This window comes from Pteropus vampyrus, unplaced genomic scaffold (genome assembly GCF_000151845.1).
Source record: "Pteropus vampyrus isolate Shadow unplaced genomic scaffold, Pvam_2.0 Scaffold436, whole genome shotgun sequence".
In the NCBI taxonomy this organism is placed as follows: domain Eukaryota; kingdom Metazoa; phylum Chordata; class Mammalia; order Chiroptera; family Pteropodidae; genus Pteropus; species Pteropus vampyrus.
Window position 1 is genome coordinate 1,858,491 of NW_011889217.1, and position 8,463 is coordinate 1,866,953.

The window sequence follows — 8,463 nt, forward strand, 5'->3', positions numbered from 1 at the left end:
CTACCTGTGTTCTATCCTGGCACTTGTTTACTACCCCCTCCCCAAAGTCCTCTTAAGGCATTTATCATTTGCATTATATCTGTTTGTCCCACTAGATTTTATTCTCTTCTCCATTCACAGTCTTATTCATTTCTGTATTTTATTGTAACATGTACATGGTAGGTTCTTTTTTTCCTCAGCTTTATTGGGATATAACTGACATATAACATTATATAAGTTTAAAGTGTACGATGCAAAGATTTGATATACATATATATTACAAAATGCACATGGTAGGTCTTAAGCGAACATGTAATAGACAAAAGATTAAAGTAGGAAACCAATACAATAGAGTTTAATCAGGGATTCTCATGATTTTTGCAATTCTGATATAAATGATTTTGATAACACATTAGCCCTTACTCACCTACCAAACTTCTTAAAATGGTCCTATGTCACTACTCTTGTTATTTCTGTTGTTTTTAATAAACCAAAAAGTGAATTTAAATGGATTTAATTTTTAGGATTTCTTCATTATTTTAGAAATAGCTAGAACAGTTTGAGGTGTTTCTGACCAAGGTTAGAAGTTATCGTTTAGAGCCTTCTGCTATGTGACAGGTATCCTTTCAGTTAAATCTTTCCAATAAGCCAATTGCCAAGTTTAATGTTGGTAATAATGAGTCAGCACACAGGAGTTATGTCCTTGGTGACGTAACTCTTTACCGTCCCCACCCTGCCTGTTCTCAACAGAAGTGATTACTGGTTCCTCTGTGCTCCAACTGAAGCTACTTCTATTATCCCACTTATCCCACTGGTTTGTAATTACTTCTTATGTGCCCTTCTAAATAGTGAGCTCCTTAAGGGTGGCGATTATATGTTGGTAATTTCCACTTTTCCCATAGTACCTGGGACACTGTGGGTGTTCAATAAATGGTAGATGTATTAGTGTAAGTAAGGTATATTCTGAAAGGATTCTGCCTAAATGATGTCCCAAAGACAATTTTCACTGTTTCTCTTCAGATGGTTTGATGATAAAATATGTCAGGATTTGATTTCTTTAAATTATGAAAATTTATGTATTCAGCCTATGTTTTCAGCCTTCTCTTTGTAAAACCACATTTTGTTTGGATTCTACCCATTTCCTTCTCTCTCTCATCATCTTTTTCATCTTTCACCTGGAATTTTTAGGAAGTAAAAATGGTGACTGAGAGGTCAGTTGTTCTTCCACTCCCTTCTCTAAGATCTTAGAAATAAGGAAAATTCGATTTACGACTGAAAATTAAATTGCGACATTAACACAGAACAAGGTAAAGCTATTCATTGTGGGTATTGGTTCAAAATCACCTTTATAAGAAAGACTGGACAGATTAAGGCTTGACTAAAGATATTTATCTAAAGAATATTCATGGAAATGCTATCAGCAAAGGCAACATAGAAACAGTAGAGTGAGAAACATACTTTGCTTATGCATATCCAAGCATCTACTGTCCCAGGGAGTGACTGTAACTCACAAATTTGAACATTCCTATTTCCCCATTGTGGTCTGATGCTGTTAAGTATTTGATACATAATTTAATGTCCCTATCTCTAATTCCTCTTAATCAAGCAACCTTATGATTATGATTGGTTTCTCATATATCTTTCTATAAGAAGAAAATGAATGTGCCAAAGCAAATATTATAATCACTGTGATGGTTAGTATATTTCATTGCCATTCTGGTTTTACATCAGCCTCGGAAACTTTAATAATGTTAATTTGAATTATGGATTCATTCTCAATGAACAGTTTCTGAACCTAAAAACTGAAGTCCAGATCCAGAACTTTAGTGAGTTCACCAAGATAATTTCTACTTGTTGATTTTACCTCTTATAGAATTGTCAAATGTAAACCCCTTTTCTTCATCCCCTTTGCCAATGCCTTAATTTATTTATTATTTTTCCTTTGGATTACATTAGCAACATCTTAACTTGTTTTCTGGCCGTCAGTCAAGCTAGACACCACAGCGATGCTCTATCTTTCTAAATCAGAAGTCTGATCATGTTAACTTAGCTTCTGAAGTACCCAGTGGCATTCTGCAGTGTATTACACTCCATGCTCTTTCATATGTTGTGACTCACCCCTGCCCAGGAAACTCTATTTACCGTATTCACTAAACTGACTTATATTAATGCTTTAAGACTCATGCCCAGAATTTACTCCAAGACCTTACCTGTTCCCTGCAATCTGGTTTAGATGCTCTTCTTTTGCACTTCCATGACACCCTGTCCTTAACCTCTGTCATACTACCAACCACACTGTATAGTAATTATTTACTCCTATGTCTCCCTTACTAGACAGTGAGTTTCTTCAAGGCAGTCTTAGAGATAATGTCTGATTCTACATTCCCTAGCCCTTAGTATAATATTTGACACATTTCTTAAATGGACTTAAGAACCTCTCTATAACCTTAATTCATTTCATTTAAATTTCTACAAGTTTCTGCAGTCTCTTTCTTCTCCACCAATCTCTACTTTTTTCTTGATCCTTGACCATTCATCCCTAGCCACTTTTGTCCCCACTTTCAACTTGTCATGCTCTTCCTCTGTTTCTTCAGAGCCTTATGACCACCCAACCATGGTGTGTGTATTTGTGTGTATCCCCCTTAATGAATGAATAAGTTGGTGAACATCATTGTAGCATATAATTTCTCATAGAATAAAATGTAATTGAATAAAAAGAAATAATTTAAAATAAAATATAATTGAAAAGGTAAGCTCTGGATCTGAAATGAAAGTTACTACATAAATGATAGCAAGTAGACCAAAAAAAAAAAAAACCTCTGAGATGCAAATTCTAGATAGTCATCTGGTTCATCCACTGCTTAGTGACTACTGCAAACTAACTTCACAGAGGTACCCAATTCAGATCTATGCTTCAGTAAAATCACTCTATAGTGTGAGCTTTCAAAGTTGCTCTTGAAAGTTGAAGTTATAAAATATTAAATCTGATAATGTCCAGTTTACAGTACTACACGTATATACCAGGCTTGGTGATGTAAGTTATGTTTGTTTGTTTGTTTTTTTCCTTCGAAATGTGTATTGATGTTTCCCTTTATTCAAAGGACTCATGAAATTTCACCTCCTCTAGAAAACTCTCTTTGGAACAGGTAGTGAATGAGTGCTCCCTTTACGGTTACATTTTTAAATTATTTATTCAAGTTCAAAAATTTTCATTTGATAGTGATTGCATTATTTGTAGATTAATCTCAGGGATAGTTTATATTTTTACAACATTGAGTCTCCCTATCCAGGAACTTGATATTTCTCTATTCAGGTTTTCTTCTGTGGCCCTCAGTAAAATTGTGTGGCTTTTCATATAGATCTATACATTTATTATTAAGCTTATTCCTAGATATTTTAAATTTTGTTGTTATTTAAATGGTACTTTTTTCATGTTTTTCTAACTAGTTATTATAAGTATATAGAAAGGCTATTTAGTTGTAAATTTATATTGTAACTAGGCACCTTACTGAAATTTTGTTATTTCTAATAATTTCTAGAGGTCATAGAATAATTCTAAAACTGGTAGGGGCAGTAGAAATTATCTTGTCCAAACTTCTCATGTACCGATGAGAAGACCGAGACTCAGAATAGTCTTAACAGAGCTGCGTTAAAATCTTAGGATCTCATGAATCTCTAGTCATCAAGTTTTACAAAATACAGTATTGTTGAAAAGAGGCGAGTGAGTGAGACTGGGACAACAGACTGCTAAGGTGGGACCTCTCAAATCTATATGTTGATGTGGGCATACCAGTCCAAGGTTTACACATTCAAAATTTCAGTTTACAGCTTGTCCTAGAAGTTACCTGGTCCCAGGGTATCAATTCACTCTTTTTATTCTGGAAAGAATAATTTTTCAACAAGACAGCTAGTTTACAAATTTACCATGGTAAATCTAATAATGTTTAGAGCATTGCATTCTAGTGGCCACCTCTACCCAGGGATCCCAGAATTGCAGCAAAGAGAACTAGATGTTTTTATGTGGCGTTTACATTGAGATATGGTATTCTGATAGTCTGTTAAACTGTCTTAGAGATATCTCTTTCCAAATAATTCTGATAGTCATTATAATCAAAGAAAATTTTTCCCAGGCAATGGTTGAAATACTGATAAATGTTTCCGTATTTTCTTTTTTTATATAATTCTTTTTTTAATATTAAATTTATTGGTGTGACATTGGTTAATAAAGTTACATAGGTTTTAAGGATACAGTTCTATAATACATCATCTGTATATTTTCTGTTCTAAAACTGTCATTCCTTCATTCTCTCATGACTAACATGTTAGCTTTAAAGAGCAGAGCTTCTCTTAGGTTAGTTCTATTTTAACTTCATGCCTTCTTTTCTAGAGAAGAACCCTAAGCCCTATGCTAAGATTTATATAGGCTGTACTTTAATTTTATCAACACATTTATAAGTCATCTCTTAAGCAGATAACTTCAAGGAATATTTTCATAGATGGTTCAACGTTAATGTTTATTATTGTTAACTTTCTTTCAAGGGCATGCATGGGTGGGTATGTTTGAAATCAGGTCCCCAAATTCTATATATGCCTCTTTTGAGTCCTATAGCCTCCCTATCAAGCACCACACAACTTCCTGAGATCAACCACACAGCTGACCACTAAGCATGACTTAGAAGTCCATTAGTATTTACCGAAATTCAAGGAGTGCAGGATTCTCTGTTAGATTGGAGTTGCTGAGGACACCCGTAAGAATGAATAATTGTGCCCACTTGCTCAATCTATTGTCAGAACTGCAGTGAGCAGAACTGTTACCTTTGCTTTAGACAGAATTGGGCTAACACATGATTTGGATTTGTTAGACTTAAATTAAAATCTGTAGAGTAAACGTCAGTAAGGTTATTGGAAATCTCTGAGAGATAAATTGGAGAATTGAAATCCCTAAAAAGGTTTGAGGTTGGATAAGATTGGAGTGGAGTACTTTTAAGAATTTGGGCAAGCAGCAAAGCTAAGATATCATAGGTCTGTACTAAGAAACAAGTAAAGTGCTCATAATTCATTTTATTGGATGCTGCTCATATAGTAGGTGGGTGGATCAGCCAGATATTAGGGCTCAGGACCCTGGCGCACAGCACCTAGTACAGCGACCACATTACCACATTATGGAAGGTGATGATAGGTGGAAGATACTATGTTAAGTGTTACACACTCAAGGACTGGGTGCTCGTTCATCTCAGTGCTCACCAGCTGGAGAGAGATAAAGATAGAACTTAGGTGGGTTCTACTGTTGGTTCTTGCTTGCCTGCAGGACTTATAGGAGTCGGGAGAAATTTAGTAGATAAAGGAATTTATAAATAGAGCTATCTGAAAACGCAGAGGCCATTATGAGAGACAGTGATTTCTTCTTCACTGGAAGTATTTAAGCAAGGTGGTCAGGGTTGCTAAACACAGGAATGACTGTTTTGGGTGTGAGGATGGCCTATATATCTGCCAGTGCCTTTCCAGTTGTAAAATTCTGTAATTTCCAAAAATAGAGTAACCCTAAGAACCCATCCAAGATCCAGGATGGCTCAGCCCAGACATTCCTGGTAGGAGTGGAAGCCAATTCTGAAAGTGATCCTTTTTACTTGGGCTTAGTTTAATTTAGTTCAGCCTGGTCCCTCTGTGACTCTCCTTTAGACCCAGTAAAACCCCATATGATGTGAGAAAACCACTTCACAACTCCAGTTAGCACTGTGATCCAGGAATGTTCCCAGTTTAGTCTTAAACCTAGAATTTCCTGGGGACATATGGGATTAAGTCATACTGAAGTGACTTAATCTCCCACAGCTTCTTGGTAACATTAGAACTGTTCTGCCTTCTGCTGTGAAGTAGAGTAGAGGACTATAGACCCACCAGCAGAGAAATGACATATGGGGCCCAAAAACACTCACATTTTAGGATTTTTGATTATGTTTGTCACAGATACTCCCTCCTTTATTGCTACCACATTTGTATCTAATGAAGTGGAGCACCTAAGGGGAATGTGTCTTAGGACTGATTTTAATTGAGAGATGTACAGGTCTCAGAGCTGATTTTAAACATCACCAGATAAAGTGTTTGTGTTCTTTATAGCAATTGTCTTAATGAAGTTATCAGCAGGAGACATCTTGTAACGTGTTTTTCAGAAAGATTTTCTTGGGCTGATATTTTTAATAAACTTGCTTACTGCTGGTCTTCAAGTTCACATTTTCACCAGTCTCCTACTTAGAAGCCAGGCCCTGTGCTAGGGCTTTAGAGGACAGGGAAATTAAACATACATGATCACACTTAGCAATCTTTTAGAGGAAATAAAATTCAAAAAATAATTATAACTCAAGGAAGAAAAAATGATTAATTTTAGGAGACTAATACCAAGTGATATGGGAATTGGGAGGGGAGAAAGATTATTTCTGGATCAGGGGAACAGAGAAACTTCATTGAGAAGTTCATGGGTTTTGAGCTGGCTTTTGTAACATAGCCTGTGAAGGATTTTGACTGATAAAGATCAGGGCATTACCCCTGGAAGGAACAGTGTGAGCAGTGGCATAGATGCAGGAAACTGTGGGCCACATATGGGATTGTACATAGTCTAATTTAAATAACCATGAATAGTAGAAGAGAAAGATGAAAGAATAGTTCAGGTTCAAATGAGAGCATCTTGAATGTGTGGCTGATATCTTGACTTCATTCAGTAACCTTTGGGAAGCCATTGAAGGTTTTTGAGCTGGTGGGTAAGAAAACATGGTCATTGTTCTGCTTTAGGGCAGCAGTGGAGAGTTTATAAGAGTTGGAAGCAAGTAACAGGATATTAAGTCCAGGAGTAAAGTATAAAGACTCTGAGAGGTATTAGTGTGATTAGAAAGGAGGCGACAGCTTCAAGAGACCCTCAGATGGAATATATAGAACCTTTCAGGTTATCAGAGGAGGAACAGAAGGTGAATCTTAGATTGCATGAACAAGTTACAGAATAGTAAGACAGAGGAGCAGATATGCTTAAAATCAGGGAAAGTGTGAAATATCACTTTGGAACATGTTTATCCTGAGATGCTAGTGAGCACCTAATGGCAAATATTCAACAGTATGAGTTTGGAACAGATAGTTTTAGAGTTGTGGCTAAAGATACAATGAGAGAATATGATATCATAACTCAGGGAAAGCACACAAAACAGGAATAAGAACAACTTTGGGGGGAAGAGCACCATTATGTGCAAGGCAATATAGAAGGTGCTCATATACTTTATATAATCCTTGAAACCAAGGTGAAGTGATTATATAGATGTGAGAGATAAGGAATCTGAAGTTCATTGTGATTATCTCATTAGCCCAAGGTCACACATTTGATAAGTGTTGGCTCCAGGGTTTAAATTTAGATCAGCCTAACTTTACTTTGACTATAAGTAGTAGGAGAAAAAACGGAAAAATGAATTGTCATGAAAACATGGGAGAAGATTAAGTATCTTAAGGAACTATAGGGTGACTGTGGGAATAGAAAAGACTGACACGAGGAGGTGAAATGTCTTCACGTGGTCCCAGTAGTTCCATCTTTTGTTTGGAATTTGTGCCAAGACCACATAAATGCCAGGGTTAGGTACGTTGAGAGAGGCTATTTATGGACTTTGAACTGTGCTAGGCTTACCTGGAGATTGAGTTCTATCTACAAATGTACATTTTAACTTAAATAAGCATTTAACTCAGAAGCATCTAGATCATTTTTCAACTTTGTTTTTAGCAGGAAAAACTACTTTTTCAATTTAAAATATAGGAAAGTCCCAGATAAAAGCAGAGTTATTCGAGTTAAGAGAGAGGAAATACCGTCCTTTTCTTCCTCCTTGTTCCCCTCTACCCCTAACACTACTTCAGCTCCTGAGAAACCTCCCTGCTCTACATAACACCATTTGAAAACCCCTGCTTTACATTATATTTTTTAGAGTGAGAGAGGGAAGCTAGAAAACTCAAAGAAAGACTCATTTGTAATATGTACAAAGAATTAAGGAATCCGACTGAGAATAGAAGTTTCCAAACTCCCCATTAGTCAGTGCTCTTTCTATTATCTCACTCTTGTCCCCAATTGTAAAACAAATAACATTTGTTTAAAAGAAAACATAACACTTGGTTTCTAAGATTCTGTTCAACAGACATTTGTTAACTATATGTGCAAATAGTTAAAAATAGCTTAGTAAACATTGGTTCATTTTTATAGACTAAAAGAAAAGGAGAATGAATCATCTCAAAAGCATCAGATTTATACTACCTAATAAGGAGCTTACTTTGTGATACTGTAAAATTACAAGCTCCAGAGGAGATTGTGTGGACTCCAGTATTTGTTCAGATCCAATTCACAGATCTAGGCAGAAAAGAGGTTTTAGTAGCATTGAGTTGCTTTACAAAACTGCCTTATAGACTGAGCAGATACCTCCTGAGGAAGACTGTGAGTTTGAAAATAGAAGCAGTAGCTAAGAAACT